Raw genomic sequence first — 17,472 nt, forward strand, 5'->3', positions numbered from 1 at the left:
ATATACAGTATGTTATCTTTTGCATAAAAAGTACATGTATGTGTATTTTAATATATATTTATGACACATCTTGGGAGGGTTAAGGGATTGCCTCCAGAAATGGAGTAGTTGAAGGTCAGAGATGCAGGTGCCAATTACTTTTCACTCTACTTTATCACAGTTCATTTTGGGTTTTGCATGACTACATTTCCTAATTTATATAGATACATAGACAAAATCTATATAAATAGTTTAGCTTAAGAGAATATGTGGTCACTTCAGAATTTTATGAAGAAAAAACAATGATGCTGAAGAATTTAGGACTAATAAATTCATTAGTCTTAATAAATTTAGGACCAGCTTTTAGGACTAATAAAAACATTTTCATATGCACATTCTTTATAGTTTATCAAAAAGCGCCTCAAAATCCTTGAATTTTATTTTAAAAAATATTTAAAATGCTTCCTTAAAAATTAGTAGAAAGTGAAAGGAAAAAAAAAACAAAACAGCTTTCCATGAAGGCCCTTGGTGGAAAGAAAACAGATAAGAAGCAGGAAGTTATAAAGTGTAGTTTCTCTGGATAGTTACCATATTGGTGTAACTATGTGTTGTATGAGACGCTTTGAAAATCCTGTCTAGTCTGAAGCTGGATTTAGAAAAGGCAGAGGAACCAAAGATCAAATTGCCAACATCCACTGGATCATAGAAGAAGCAAGAGAGTTCCAGAAAAACAACTACTTTTACCTTATTGACTATGCCAAAGCCTTTGACTGTGTGGATCACAACAAACTGGAAAATTCTTAAAGAGATGGGAATACCAGACCACCTGACCTGCCTCCTGAGAAATGTGTATGCAGGTCAAGATGCAACAGTTAGAACTGGACATGGAACAACAGACTGATTCCAAATCGGGAAAGGAGTTTGTCAAGGCTGTATATTGTCACCCTGCTTATTTAACTTATAGGCAGTGTACATCATGAGAAACGCTGGGCTGGATGAAGCACAAGCTGGAATCAAGATTGCTGGGAGAAATATCAATAACCTCAGATATGCAGATGACACCACCTTTATGGCACAAAGCAAAGAACTAAAGAGCCTCTTGATGAAAGCCTCTCCTTTTTCAGAGGAGAGTGAAAAAGTTGGCTTAAAACTCAACATTCAGAAAACTAAGATCATGGCACCTGGTCCCATCACTTCATGGCAAATGGATGGGGAAACAGTGTAAACAGTGAGAGACTTTTTTGGAGAGGGCTCCAAAATCACTGCAAGATGGTGACTGCAGCCATGAAATGAAAAGATACTTGCTCCTTGGAAGACAAGCCATGACCAACCTAGAAAGCATATTAAAAAGCAGAGACATTACTTTACCAACAAACATTTGTCTATTCAAAGCTATGTTTTTTCCAGCAGTCATATATGGATGTGACAGTTGGACTATAAAGAAAGCTGAGCTACAAAAAATTAATGCTTTTTAACTGTGATGTTAGAGAAGACTCTTGAGAGCCCCTTGGACTACAAGGAGATCCAACCAATCAATCCTAAAGGAAATCAGCCCTGAATACTAGTTGGAAGGACTGATGCTGAAGCTGAAACTCCAAAACTTTGGCCACCTGATTGGAAAAGCTGACTCAATGGAAAAGACCCTGATGCTGGGAAAGATTGAAGGGGGGAGAAGGGGAGGACAGAGGATGAAATAGTTGGATGGCATCACCGAGGCGATGGACATGAGTTTGAATAGTCTCCGGGTGTTAGTGATGGACAGGGCAGCCTGGCCTGCTGCAGTCCATGGGGTTGCAACGAGTTGGACACGACTGAGCGACTGAATGGAACTGAACTGAGTCTGTAACTGTGACTTTACTCTCAGTAAAATTATAGCTTGCCCTGACTGGCACGGATGTTAAGAACTGAAGGAAAGTGTTTGAAATGTCCTGAAAGAAAGTACTAATGGTAGAAGCTGTTGAGATGACGAAGAAAAAAGGGCTGGCTTGGCTTCGTGGAAGTTCACGCGAGGTTCTAGGCGGCCTCCTGCACAGAATCTCCCGGCAGACTTCCCTTTTCGGCCGGAGCTGTGCAGGGTCTCGTAACCGACCCTGGGCTTCGACGTCAGCATCTGACAGACACTCTGGGGGCTTCAGCCACACCCTTAGCAGGGGCTGACAGACTGCTCTCCTGAGGCCCAGAACCGGTAGATCCGGCTCGGCCCGGCCCCGCCCTTCCGAACCTCACTAGCGGCTGGGCGCCCGGGTGTGCAGGCCTGGCCCTGCCCAGCCCGCCCTGTCAGACGCTGCCGCCTGGCTCGGGGATCTGGCCTAGGCCACCTGAGCCAGTACCCAGCTTGCCCCGGGTCCTCGGATCCGACGGTCGCGTACGTCACCACCGTCAGCGTCACCGACCCCCCCGACGCAGCAGGCCCCGTAGCCCTCCGTTTTTGGGGCGGGGAGGGGCGCGGCGTCGCCACGTGACGCTCTCGTCCCCGCCCGGCCCTGGTCACATGGGTGGCGCGGCCGCTGCGTCAGTCACAGTCCTGGCTGCGGTAGTCGAGCCGCCGTCGCCAGCGGACGGGGCGGGGAGCCCGGTGCCAGGTCCTCGTCAGCCCGCCCCTGTCGCCCCAGCCGGCCGTCGGGGGTTAGGCCCGACAGTCATGGAGCGGGGCGGGACCTCCGCCTGTGGTGTGTGAGGTACGTCGCCGCCGCCTGCGCTTTTGGAGACCTCTCGAACCCCCGCCGCCGCCGCCGCCGCCTCTCGGAGCTCCTCGCCCTTGGCAGCCTGTCGCCGCCCCCACGGCGGGCTCGAATGCGCGTCCCGTGAAGGTGCAGGCTCGGCGCCGCCTCTGCCGCAACCGGGAAATGGTTCGGGCCTAGCGGAGCCGGGACTGGAGGTGAGAACAGCCGACGGACTGACTGAGGGCCGGGCCGGCCGCGGGGAGGGAGTTGGGGGAGGGGAGTACAGGGTTCGCCTCGGGGCTCGGAGAGACCTTCCAGGTTAGGGCTGCTCGATTCGGCTTCCTCCCTCGTCTTCGCCTTCCACCCCCGACCCTCAAAAAAAAAAAAAAAAAGGAAGAAAGAAAAGAAATTAATTAAAAAGGCTAACCCAATCCTAACAAAAATTCCCAGAAATCCATCTTCACCGTTTCTCCTTTCGTCCCTTAATCGTGTTCCTTCCCTCAGAAATTCACCATCGACTGATCTGTTACTTTTTAATACCTTCCTCAATTTCAAGTTATTTCTTGTTAAAAGAGAGACTAGGCCTAGGTTCTGGCTATCATTACCCAACTAGTTCTCGCTTTCCTTCTCGCGATCCTGCGCACGTCCTCCTCCTCCTCCCCCGCCCACCCCCCCCCCCGCCGCAAAAAAGAAAAAAAAAAAAGGAAAATTTCCGCCTTCGACTGGCGAAGGGGATTGACTAAAAATGGGAATATGGGGGTGTAATACTTGAATACCCCCCATAACTTCTGAATCGCTCTGCTAGCTAGTTACCCCAATAGCTTGTATTTGGGTATTGATGTGTAGGCCTTTCCTCCAGCTGCCTGTGCCCGGGGTTAATCTCGTAATTGACGTCAGTGCTTTGTTCCTTCCACTTTGCTGTTCCTTCCACTCTTTGAGGATGGATCATGGGATATAGGAGTTTGAGGAGTATCCTTATTGTCTTTTCTTTCACAAACGATATCATTTATAGGAAGTTGAAGGTACAGATGTGAAATGCTTGCGTGTAGAGTTCAACCTAAGACGAAGAGTTCGATTTAGGGTTCTCAGACACTTGCAATTAAGAATTGTGCGATTTTTCTGCTGACCTGTTGGAGATTTTAAACTAAGGCCAGTCCCTTTTCCAGTTACCGGTACTTTTCCTGACGGAATTTAGGCTATAGTTGTTTGTGAATAGGGTGTTTGTAAATGTGACGTTTAAAATGTGTCTTGTTTGAGGGCTCAGATGTTAAAAGCACAGAGCTTTGTTTCCATATTGATTCTGCAAAGCGTTGTAAAGTGCTCCTTGTATTAAACTGTCCTTTAACTTACTAAAATTGAAATATTTATGAGAACTTTCTTGATTTTGTGTTTAATAAAGAGCCTCTGTGGCCTGTGAATCTTGCCTAGAATCGTCTTTGGTCTTATGTTCCTGAAGAAGTGTTGGCAAGTGGCCATCTGGTTTTTTAACAAAGCTGGCTGCTTTAATTGCTCACGTTTATTTTACTTTTTCATCACTGCCTCTTTCAGTCTCCAAACACAAAAAAATCTTATTTTAAATTCTCTTTTAAGCCTTAACTTACCTGAAGCAGTTAAAAAATTGTGTGTTTTTTTTTTTAACAGCAGCAGTTTCATTCAGTTTATGGTGGCTTGCAGGCTCATGACTTTGGTTTTCGTTAGCTCTACAGAAACAGTAGCCAGATTTTGCTTTAAATTAAATTCTGTGTCAGGTGGGGACAAGATAGGATGTTTGTGAATGACCAAACCTTTACCGTTTGATTTAAAAAAGAGCTTAGCTGTATTCATTGGAAAATAGTCTACCATTTTGAGGTGTAAAGGTAATTCTGCAGTGCTCTGAAGCTGTGTAATTAAGAATTCTTAAAGATAGCATATTTTCACTTAGATTCAGTTTCTGCTTGTCAGATGATGTGCATTCCCTTCTCTGTGCCCTTAAGATGTTGTACCTCCTTGTGACAGTTGATGCATTGTGCTTTTTATTGTGATTTTTTTTATAGGTCTGTCGTGTCTTTAGAGCAAGGACTGTATATCTTTGTGTCCTCCCCAATATATTATACAGTTATTAGGTTGAATTTGAATGGGATATCCAACCCAAGATTTCACAAAACGGTACTCCTAAAAAAATCATATGAGCAAGGGACCAGTATTTGAAGGGGAAAAAGTAACTATCAGCTACAGAAGATGACAGAAGGTGAAGACTTCTAAAATTATGTATCTTTTGTTTTTAAGGGTTAAGGTAAATGTCATAGTTTTATGTGTACCTGAGAGGAACAAAGAAAACAGGTGTTTCTTTTGTGACCATCTACTGGTTTAGAATGGAGTCCAGAATGTATGAGGCCTTCTCTTCAAATTTTTTTCCATAAAAATCAAAGAGGTATTCCTAAAGTATCAAACGAAAGTACACCTGGACAGTGACCCAGAAGTGAAGTGTGTATTGTAAAAATAGATGACTTAGATTTTATTTGATTGTATTAGTTTTTTAAATTTATTTTTAATTGAAGTATGTTGTGTTAATTTCTACTGTATAGCAGTGCCTCAGTTATATATATATATACATTATCTTTTTATATTCTTTTCCATTATGGTTTACCCTAGGATATTGAATATAGTTCTTTGTGCTGTACAGTAGGCCCTTTGTGCTATACAGTAGGATAAACATATAGAATGTTTATCCATTCTGTATGTAATAGTTTGCATCTACTAACCCTAAACTCCCAGTCCATCCCCCACCCTAGTTGCCCCCTCCTCAACCACAGGTCTGTTCTTTATGTCTTTTGAGTCTGTTTCTGTTTTGTAGATAGGTTCATTTGTGCCATAGTTTAGATTCCACATAAGTGGTATCTTATGTTATTTGCCTTTCTCTTTCTGACTTCACCTAGAATGATAATCTCTAGTTGCTTCCATGTTGCTGCAAATGGCATTATTTTGTTCTTTTTTATGACTGAGTAGTATTCCATTGTATATATATGCACCACATCTTTATTCTTTCATCTGTCAATGAACATTTAGGTTGTTTCCATGTCTTGGCTATTGTGAATAGTGTTGCAATGAACATAAGATGCATGTATCGTTTTGAATTATAGTTTTTGGCCAAGAGTGTGGTTTTTGTATCATATGGTAGTTTTTATTTTTTATTTCAGCTTTATTCTACAGATATCTTACTATAAAAACTTTTCTGTATAATATAAATGTTTTTCAACTTTTTAACCCCCCAGTCTTCATTATGTTTTTCCCACTTTTTTATTTCCTCTAAGTTGGAGCAATTATGTTTGATCTCAGAACTCTTCATCTCTGAACTGATGTTTCAGTTATTATGGAATAAGGTATAGTCAGTGACTAAAAACCGCTTAAAGCTAACTTGACTTGTTACCTTGCTGCCTTTCTCTTTGGTTTAAGAAAAGCACCCCTACATTTGTGGTTAACTCCTCACACCCAGAAATTGACTCTATAAATAGATTGTTCTGGATAAAGCCAGTATGGTTTGGCTACCCAGATACTGTCACGATCTGTCCTGGAACTGGGCTTCCTCAGTTTCTTTGACTTTTACTTTTGTCATCATTAGGGTGGGGACAATTTTATGGAAAGGTGAGTACGGTCAGTGCTCTTCATAGATAGGTTTTCCCACCTCTTTCTAGGAATATCACTTTTCCTCTTTTATTCCTACCTCTTTACATTTCACCATCTTTTAAGGCACAATGCAAATACCATTACCTTAAGTTTTGCTTGACTCCACCCTACCCTAATTGTGCCCTATCTCCTGTGAGTCCTTGTATCACTGTATCTCTCTTAATAATTATGTTATGCATTAACTATGGAACTGTAGCATGTTGGATGACTTCAGACACAGTCAGGGAAGACTCACTAGTAGAATAAAGACTCACTAGTAGAATAAAGACTGTTATACTATATTATTGTATAGTTCTAAGAATTAAAGCAATAATCCAATTTAAGATTTTACTTAAAAAATTAATATTGATTCCTTAATATCACATATTGTAGTCATTGTTCAAATTTCCCTTATTGGAGTTTTTGTTTTAAACAGTTTGTCTGAATTAGGATCCAGATAAGATTCATACATCATATTGGATTGATGTGTCTCTCAACCCTCTTTTCTTTTTTCCTCTATGGGTTCCTTACAGTCTTTTTGTTTTTACTCCTATGCAGTTGGTTTGTTAAAGAAACCAAGCCTTTGCCCATGAGATTTCACACAGTCTGGATTTTGCTGATTACATCCCTGTGGTTTCATGTAATATGTTCCTCTGTCCACTGTTTTTCCTGTAAATTGGTAGTTATATCTAGAAGCTTGATCCAGTTCAGACATGGATTTTTTTTCTAGAAGCTTGATCCAGTTCAGACATGGATTTTCTTTTTAATGGGAAGAATATTTCGTAGGCAGAGTTGTGTACTTCCCATGTATTCTTGAACTCTCAGCCTGGCTTCTCATCCTAGCATGCCAGTAAAATTGCTCTTACCAAGGCCACCTGTAACTTCTGCATTGTCAAATTGTATAGTCATTGTTTAGTCGTTTATCTTTTTCTATACTTGATATTGTTACCCATTGTCTCCTTGATAACTGTTTATTTACTTGACTTTTATGACTCTGTCCCTTTGCTGCCTTTCTTAGTACTAGTTTGCCTCTTTGCAGATGCTTAATTCTCTGCTAATCATATTGATAGTTATGAATTTTCACCTTGACCTGTTTTCACTCTTCTGGGTGATTTCATCCATTTTTATTGCTGTAACTAGCATCTTTAAGTGTTTTAAACTCACTAGAACTCTTTGATCCAACTGACTATCCCTCTTTAGATTGTCCAATAGGTACCTTGTTTTAGTCAGGAAAATGGCACGTTCCTACTTTAAGCAAAAAGAAGAATTTATTGGAATTCCCATGAATTCTCAGGAAGGCAATCAAGCCATAGGAGGATAGCTGGAAGTCAGGAAGAACTAGATCCAGAGGCTCCATATGAGGTCAGGAGTATCCTCTGTATCTCACAAGATACTTTTTTTCTTTTTTCTACAAGATGCTATTTGTGTGTTGAGTTAGTTCTTTTTTGCTGCAGATCAACTTTAATACTTACTAGTATCTTTTGAATTCTCAATCTTGTATCTTCTGCCATCAGAGAGGCTGACCCGATTCTTAATCTCAGATCTCAGTAAAGGGACTCATTAGGTTATATGTCCACCTCTGGACCACAGCTTTGGCTACAGGGTTGCATCCTGCAGAGAAGAGGAGTAAAGGACACGCTAAAACAGTTGTCCAGTTCATTCATTCCATGACTATTTAGTACTCACAGAGTCCTACTTTTCTTATATATATTTAATATTTTGTTTAACATAATATCACTATATATACCAGCAAACACTCTCATCTCTGCTATGGAAATAACCCAAATCATATCTACTTACTGCATCCAGAGGTCATTGTTCTCTGAGTCCAGATTCTGAAGGTGATAGTCTTTGTTAATCAGGCCTAGATATGCTTTGTCACAGGTCTGAAAATTGTGGACTAAATACTAAATTTAAGCATTTTCCTAACATAACTGATACACAGTGATGGGGGAAAAAACCCTGAAACTCCTAGGAGGGGAAGGGAAAGGAAGGTATCATTGTTCCAAAATTTACACCATGTCTTGCTGGACAGGTACAGTATAAAGTGAATGATAGAACCAGCAAATTACATGGGCCTTCATTTGTTGACTTATTTCCTTGCAAATGGAGTGAGTTCTTTGATGAGCCAAATGAAGATTTTCAGTTCTGTCCACTAGAAAGATTTTCCTTTTCTGTTGTTTCAGGTTGAGGCTTATACTTAGAGAGCATTTGAAAGAATTTTAGGAGAGGGCAGTTCTGTTGCCTTAGCACAAGGATTGACACATTATGGTTGGTAGGTCCAGTGCTGCCTGCTTTTGTATGGCCTGAGAGCTAAGATTGGTTTTTACATTTTTAAAATGGTGAGAAAAAAATCAAAACAATATTTTGTGGTATATGGGGATTATAGAAAGCTCAAAATTCATTGTTCATGAATAAAGTTTTACCAGAGCACAGACAGCACACCCATTTGTTCATGTATGTAAGTTCTCTTGCTACAGTGGCAGAGTTGAGTCGTCCTAACTTTATGCCTATAAAGTCAAAAATATTTACTTTAAAAAAGTTTGTCAACTTCTGTCTTAGCAGATCAGATGGCCTTTAGTGGATATTTTAGTCTGAGGGTTGCCTTAGGGTTGAGCAGTTAGTTACAAGGTCCTATTTACTGTGATGACCATTAGGGTATTTTTTGTTTGATTGTATGTGTATGTATCTATTTGTATGTATGTATATGTTTAGATATATGTATATGTGCATATACGTGTGTTTATACACACACACTTACAGATATAGATAGATATTTAAATAAAACAGGTGGGGTCTGCACATTGGCCTAACTTTAGTTAAAAATTCAAACTTTGTCTGTCAACTGTACCCTGAGGGTAAGATCACACTCTAGCTTCTGTTGTAACATGGTTGCTCTTAGTACATCTGCGTGAATGGGGGAGAGAATTTTGAGAACAGCTGGGTGTGAGTGAGCTTCTAGGACGAGAAGCTGATCAGTTAGTCCCTGTAAGTGTTAATTATGTTGAGTTTAACTATTCTACTACTTCTCAATCCCCTCACTCCTAAATTCTGTTTTCCTTGCCGCAGAGATTATACCACTGTTTTTTTTTTCTGGAAACCTGCAGGTTGTCCTTGATTCCTCTGTTTTACTTCTCACATCTGTCTATCTCCAAGATTCTACCTCCATAAAATCTTTGAATCCAAACCCTTTATCTACATTATCAATGCTCCTACCATTACTGTCTTAATCCGGGCTTTCATTTCTTACCTGGGTTATTGCAATAGTCTTCTCATTTGTTACCTTGTAATCTACTTCATCCTGTACCAGAGTGATTTTTTTTTCCCCCTCAAATTGCAAATTCACTTCTCCTTGAACTCCTTAGTAGTGTGGCATTTTCTGTAGTATTCTAACTGGGGATTCTTGTACATTCGTGCACTTTATGTTAACTTCTAAAGGACTGATTTATAGCCAAGTAATTGCTTGGGAGTTTAGATTTATGAGATTTTGTTTATTAACGTGTTTGTGCCAAGTTATAAAGCATTGTAACTAATGCTTGAAAGCATCATTATACGAATGATGCTCAGGCAGGGCAAGACGGTGAGTTAAATTGGGTCATGTATATGTTAATCTAAACCTGGGCTAGTAGTTAGTATTTTATTTTCACTGTGAGGTGTATCTGGTAGATCCCATCTTGTAGTTAATCATTATGAAACAGTCTGTTTGCAGTATGAGTGTTTTATTCAAACTTCAGCAGTCGTTATTCTAGATACACATTTAACATAGTTTTCATTAAGGTACATGCATGCTCAGTCGTGTCTGATTCTTTGCAACCCCATGGACTATAGCCCACCAGGCTCCTCTGTACGTGGGATTATCCCTTCAAGAATGCTAGAATGAATTGCTGCGAAGGTACTAAACCACAAAGGAACAAGAAAGATTGCCAGAGTTAACAAGTAAGGCCTCTTTAAAATTGACATTTAAGGACTACTAGCTGGTATGGTTGGAGAAGGAAATGGCAACCCACTCCAGTGTTCTTGCCTGGAGAATCCCAGGGACGGCGGAGCCTGGTCGGCTGCCATCTATGGGGTTGCACAGAGTCGGACATGACTGAAGCGACTTAGCAGCAGCAGCAGCTGGTATGGTAGTATGTATAAGGTTGTATTTGCCTAAATTAGCAAATAAACAGTTAAAGTTATTAGGTCTACTTAGTATGACATATTTATAAGCATTTTCTACAGTATGTTCTTGTAGTCAAATTACAGAAATGGTTTAAAACTGTAGAAAACTGTGGGAATTCCCTGGCTGTCCAGTGGTTAGAACTATAAACTCTCATTGATGAGAGCCTGAGTTCAATCCCTGGTCATGGAACTAAAATTCCACAAGCTCTGTGGTGCAACCAAAAAAAAAATCTCTCTATCTACCTGTATATCTATATCTATCTATCTGTTGTTGTTTAGTTGCTATGTTGTGTCCATCTCTTTTGCAACTCCATGGACTGTAGCCCACAATGCTCCACTGTCCATGAGATTTCCCAGGCACGTTTATTGGAGTGAGTTGCCATTTCCTTCTCCATCTATCTGTCTGTATATCAGACTAAACCTGAGGCTACTTATTTTCAGGATCGAATACATCATTGGTTTAGTTTATGTAAAATAGCATAATCTGTAACAATAGTGTTATGCAGGATGTGGGATCTTAGTTCCCCAACCAGGGATCAAACCCATGCCCCCTGAAGTGGAAGTGTAGAGTTCCAACCACTGGACCACCAGGGAAATCCCACATTAGTGTTATTTAAAGTTGTTTTAGTGTTCCAGTTCCATAGAGCTATAAACAAGATTAGTTCATACCTAATTTTATATTCATATCAAATTCTTAGTATTATAATTTTTAAAGGTCATCACTCAAGATCTGAGAGATATAATTTTCTCTGAAAAGATATCTTTATGTCTTTCAGATTTCAGAAACAAACCCAAAGGTCTAGTCTGATCCCATGTATTTCAGTCTTATCTTTCATTTTCACTCCCGCAATCCTATTATCCAACTACTCTTGATCCTATCTCTCTTCCTTGAGTGTATGCTGTGTTCACTCTTCAGGGCTGTTCCACAAGATGTTCTTTCTGCTCAAAATTAACCTTTCTCCTTCCCACTTCTTTCTTCCCTTCCCTTCTCTTCTCCTGCCCTCGTGCTACCTTTCTGTAGTTAATCTAGCTGCAACCAAATCTTAGGAGATGATGGCTAACTTTTGTTTTTATATCCTTAGCCTTAGTGCAGTGTCTGATACAACATATGCCCTGGTTAACTACAATGTTAATGTACCTTATATATAGTATTAGTTTATACTGAAGAGACATTTTAAAATCAGAGTTATTCCTTGTGAATTCTGTTTAAATATGTTACAAGTCTGAATTAGAAAATATTTTGAAAGTTTACTCATTCCTTTATAAATTGATTTTTCAAAATAAATATTCTGTGCCATAATAAATAACTAATTTATAATTTGTAAGTTTATATTCCAGTGATTTAAGAGAAGTAACTTTAAATTACCTCAGCTACCTTTAAAAGTAGTATTCTTATTTACATTTTTTAAAAATTTATTTGATTGCACCAGGTCTTAGTTGCAGCATGTGGGCTTAGTTGTGGCATGTAGGATCTAGTTCGCTGACCAGGGATGGAACAGAGGCCCCCTGCTTTGGGAGCTCAGAGTCTTAACCACTAGACCACCAGTGAAGTCTCCTTATTTACATCTTAATAGAACCTTATTAACAAGAATTTAGGGTAATTAGGGTAGGGGCTGATGTAAGTTCACAAGCCTTGAGTATATCCCTTCATTCAGTAGGTTAGCGTTTTTTTCTCACCTTTTTTTTTTTTTTTTTTTAAAGTATCCTAAGGCACTAAATCGGAGAAGGCAATGGAGGCCACTCCAGTACTCTTGCCTAGAAAATCCCATGGATGGAGGAGCCTGGTAGGCTGCAGTCCGTGGGGTCGCTAAGGGTCGGACACGACTGAGCGACTTCACTTTCACACATTGGAGAAGGAAATGGCAACCCACTCCAGTGTTCTTGCCTGGAGAATCCCAGGGACGGGGGAGCCTGGTGGGCTTCCATCTATGGGGTCACACAGAGTCGGACACGACTGAAGTGACTTATTAGCAGCAGCAAGGCACTAAATGGGCTTCCCAGGTGCCGCTAGTAGTATAGAACCCACCTGCCATTTCAGGAGACGTAAGAAACCCAGGTTTGATCCCTGGGTCCAGAAGATTCCCTGGAGGAGGGCACGGCAACCCACTTCAGTATTCTTGCCTGGAGAATCCCCACAGACAGAGGAGTGTGGTGAACTACAGTCCATGAGGTCGCAAAGAGTTGGACATGAATGATGTGACAGAACGCAGGCAAAGCACTAAAATATATTTCAGGAAATTCAGATACTTTTTTACCACTTGTCTTGGAAATAAGCAAGTTAAGATGAAATTGATTAGAAAGAATTCCTTTTTAGTGTTAACTCTAAAGAACCTTTGCTATGTAATGCTTTTTAACTTTTGCTGAATTTACTATATGCATTTTTAAGTAATAAAACCTTTATATAGCTTTTTGGACCTGTGTTATTTTCTCTCGGCTTCCTCAGGTCCTATAAATGAAAGCAGTCTTGTAGTACTTTTTGAGCCCATCATTTCTTTCTGAGTGTTGTTACTGAAACATTCAGTTTTCATACCGTCTCAGTTTGCTAAGTATGATGCTGAGATTTTATAGTCTAGCACTTATATTTGGTGAACATTTGAGAGTACAGGGTTTAAGTAGAAATAGAAATTAATCATTTCTATACTTGTGTTTTTTTTCTTTTGCATATGTTGTTTTTTCTTTTAGAGAAATTGCTTTTAAAACAACAGAATTCGTTAGTAATGATTCAATAGTAATGATTTATTGGGTTTATAATGAATGCGGGAAAAAGAAAACCTACTGTCTTATTGTTGTGAAGTGTAGTCAGGTCTTAAGAAATGGGAGACTGTGTGGGTTAAAAAAAGATGGGCGACATCTGAAACACAACTTTTATTCTCACTAACTCTTTGACTCTTGAGGCTGTAAGACCTTAGTGTTACCTTTATAAAATTCACCAAGTGTTTTGAGTATATATCTGTTGTATGCCAGCCATTACATTAAGTGCTAGAGAGGAGAGAGGGGAAGTTAAATTATATCTTTAGTTCTTTCTCTCTAGAGGCTTATAATATGGAGATGAGTAGAGAAAGCAGGTAGAAGAATAACAGTAATGTGAGGCAAGTGTTAGTGCCAAATGCAATACAAAGAAATGTTTTGGAAAGTAAATGAGTTTAGTTCCCAGAGGATTCTTAGAGACCTTCTTGGAGAAGGGGTGCTATGTGATAAACTTTCAAATGGATGTATTTGGAAATGGAGAGAAGGAAGGACATTATATGTAGAGGGACTAGTTTGAGCAAAGACCTGGATCTGAATATGTGTAGGTTATTTTCGGGCTCAGATAAGTACTGAAGTCTTTATAAAAGTAGATAGAAATTGGACTTTGGACAGCTTTGCAACCTGAGATAAGATTGTTAGATTTCCATGGAGAGGAGATGGGTGATGGGTGGAGAGGAGATGGTTATTAATGACTTTTAAGCAGAAAATGTCTTAATTAGATCTGTTTTATAAAGTTGTAAAGATAATTATTGGTTCATACATTACATAAGTTTCCAACGAGATACCTTTGCAGCTTTTAGATATTTGTATGCTTTCAAAGTAAGAAACTTGAGTCAAAAATTTTTCTTCTTTATAAAGAGATTTCTAAAATTTGACTTTTAACTATTCTTTCCACCCATTTATCTTTAAAGATAAAGGTGGACTTCTCAGTTTGATTTGTTTATATGCTTTTAGAGTGGTAGCACAGTTTTTTGAGATAAATTTAAATAAGTTTGGTTTAAACATTTCTCAAGTGTTAGTAAATGCTCAAGAAGTATAATTTTATTTCATTATGTTTCTAAAACAGCTTCAGGGCATGTAACCATGCAGGATTACTTACTAAGGGAAGCAGGAGCGTTTAGTTTTAGTACTGAGAGAAACATTATCTAAAGAGAGGCAGCTGGCTACAAGTAAAATGAATACTCATATTCTAATGCTTACACTTAAGTGTGAGCATACTTGTGTATGTAATAAGCATTTCTGCTTTTCAAGTAAGGTTTTAAATTGTCTAATATTTTAAAAAGAGCAACTCAGTTTATCAGTAATCAGTTTGGCAAATAGTGTTTCAAATTGGATACTGCTTAATAACAAACCTTGATTGTGATACTGTTTGATTTCTAAGGTGAGGAAGTGGAGTTTTGCTTTATCAAAAGAAGCTTCACAGAGGAAGTGAATTGAGTTACCATTAAAATATCAGAGTTGTATGTATAGCTTAACACATTAGTAAAGAAATAATTTCAGTTCTTGTCAATCTGCAATCATTAAATGCACGTTAAGAATCTAAAGTTAAAATGTGTTGAAGAATATGTCTGATTTTAGTGTGATATAAAGTACTAGTTGTTCAATTTTGAAATATTAGTATTTTAAAAAATTACTTTTTGGCTGCATCAGTCATGTCTCAGTCGCGGCACCCAGGTTATTCTTTGCGTCGTTGGATCTCTCGTTGCGGTGCACACACTCTTGCGGCGTGTGGGCTCAGTAGTTGCGGTGCTCTTAGTTGCGCTAAGGCATGTGGGATCTTGGTATTGAACCTGCATCTGCTACACAGCATGGTGGATTCTTAACCACTGGACCACCAGGAAAGTCCAAAAATAGTAGTATTTTGTGGTATTAGGTAAAGGATATCATGATCTCAAGATATTAGATTATCTCCTAATAAATGAGATAATCACTCTTTTTTTAATCAGGTTGTGAAGTTCATTAGCTTACTTATTTGGTTGTCTGCTAGGTTATGTTCAGGGTACGCGATGCTGAAAAAGACATTCACGGATTATTGTCTAGTGGAAGAAGAAATACTAATGAACATCAAAATAAGTTTATACTTAATTGTGATTGAGTACTCTGAAGAATTATCTGCATGAATTTCCTCAAGCTGGAGGGAGTACCACAAGTTCAAGAAACCCGAAAACAGCCCTTGGTGGGAGCTGGGAGGGGAGGGTGTCAGGATATAAAATGAATCTGATGAGATAGATAGGCAGGAGTCACATCAGGAGAAAGTCAAGTCCTGGCTTTGCAGGCCAATGTTAAGCACCTTAAAGTTTATCCTACAGGTGGAAAGCTTACTAAAAGTTTTTGATCAGGGTTTGAGTGACATAATCTGGTTTGTTTTTTAAAAAGATCACTTTGACTGCTCTATAAAATAATGGATTAGAGAGAGAAGAGGAAAACTAGGAGTCCCAATTAGAAGGCTCTAGCATTTGTCCCAAGTCAGAGATAAAATGATGGCTTGTTTGAATAGTGGCAGTAGAGGAGGAAGTGAACTGATAAATACAAGATATATTTTGGAGGCTATGCTTATGGATTGGATGTGGTGAGAGGTTGAAGGGAGGATTCAGCAAGAGCAGTTTGTTGGTAGAATGAAGATCACTGGAGCAGGAGTTGTTGAAGTTAAGGGAAAAGAGATCAGGAAATCAGTTTTGGATGTACTGAGACTGATATTCCTCAGACAAAGGACGTGATCAAACAGGTCCCTGAATTTGTGGTTCTCTATCTCAGAAGAGAAAGGTGTGATGTGAAGCATATCTTGGTATTTGTAGTGTAGGCATATAGTTGGTATTTTAAGCCATGAGAATGTAGAGAATATAAACTTAATGAGAGGCTGAATAAGACCCACGAGTGAGTGTAGAGGAGCACCAATTGTTAAGAGGTCTGGTAGATAGAATGGGAAGAACCTGATGCTAGGAAAACTGGGAGGTTATGGACTTGCCTGGTGGCTCAGATGGTAAAGCGTCTGTCTACAATGTGGGAGACCTGGATTCGATCCCTGGGTGGGGAAGATTCCCTGGAAAAGGACATGGCAACCCACTCCAGTACTCTTGCCTAGAAAATCCCTTAGACGGAGTAGCTTGGTGCAGGCTACTGTCCATGGGGGTCGCAAACAGTTGGACACGACTAAGTGACTTCACTTCACTTCATAGAGGCCAAAAGTATGTTAAGGAGCCATTAGTGGCTGAAAATGTTGAATGGTAGGTCAACTAAAATGATAGAGTGTCTGTTGAATTTAGCAACTTGCAAATGAATGTGATCTTGGCAAAGGAGTGGAATGTGGGAAGCTGGAAACAGAATGTTCCAAGATTGGAAACAGAATGTTGCATAGTGATTGGATACATTTTGGAAAGCAGTTTGTGTGTATCAGTTAAAATAGGGGATGCTCATTGCCTGAAACCTAGCAATTCCACTAGTAGGTATCTGTTCCAGAAAAACTCACTCAGTCATTGGTACAAAGAGAAGTGTATTTAAAATGATCATTACAGCATTGTTTGTAATGGCAGAAAAAGAGGAAATAAATATCTATCATCTGGAGAGTGGATAACACAGTAGTGAAAATAAATAAACTACAGCCACATGAGTCAGAATGGATTAACTTCAACATAATGTTGAAAATTTAAAAGGCTAATAGTCTATAATTATAGAGTGTACCATTTTTAAAGGTTGAAGAATATGTCTTATTTAGGCATTCATACATATATAGGAAAAATATAAAGAAATTTATGAGAAAATGATTAACACCAAAACCAGAATAGTGGCTGTCAGGAAGGGAGCACAGGAGATGTGATCCAGGAGGGGTACACAGTAGCCTTCATTGGCAATACTGTGTTTCCCAGGCAGCTCGATAACCCAGGTGTTTACTATATTGCTCTGAACATCTTTTGGGTGAAACGAATGGTTGCAGAGAAAAGGGAGAATCACCAAGAGTCCTGGCCGTGAAGGAGAATAGAGGAGAGGTGCAAGAGAGTTTCAGAAAAACATCTATTTCTGCTTTATTGACTATGCCAAAGCCTTTGACTGTGTCGATCACAATAAACTGTGGAACATTCTGAAAGAGATGGGAATCCCAGACCACCTGACCTGCCTCTTGAGAAACCTGTATGCAGGTCAGGAAGCAACTGTTAGAACTGGACATGGAACAACAGACTGGTTCCAAATAGGAAAAGGTGTACGTCAAGGTTGTATATTGTCACCTTGCTTATTTAACTTATATGCAGAGTACATCATGAGGAACGCTGGGCTGGAAGAAGCA

At 39.5% G+C, this 17,472-nt stretch overlaps 1 protein-coding gene across 3 annotated transcripts in view; it reads left to right on the forward strand.

The window, feature by feature from the left end:
* The first annotated feature begins 2,475 nt into the window (after nt 1-2,475).
* AFF4 (ALF transcription elongation factor 4) overlaps nt 2,476-17,472 on the forward strand; it is an 83,455-nt gene continuing 68,458 nt past the window's right edge. For all 3 annotated transcript variants that reach the window (XM_055431314.2, XM_055431313.2, XM_055431312.2), the window contains exon 1: nt 2,476-2,857. The gene's annotated coding sequence lies outside the window, so the exon portion shown is untranslated. The remainder of the gene's footprint in view (nt 2,858-17,472) is intronic.

This window comes from Moschus berezovskii, chromosome 8 (assembly GCF_049115385.1).
Source record: "Moschus berezovskii isolate FMDL1 chromosome 8, NW_MosBer_1.0, whole genome shotgun sequence".
In the NCBI taxonomy this organism is placed as follows: domain Eukaryota; kingdom Metazoa; phylum Chordata; class Mammalia; order Artiodactyla; family Moschidae; genus Moschus; species Moschus berezovskii.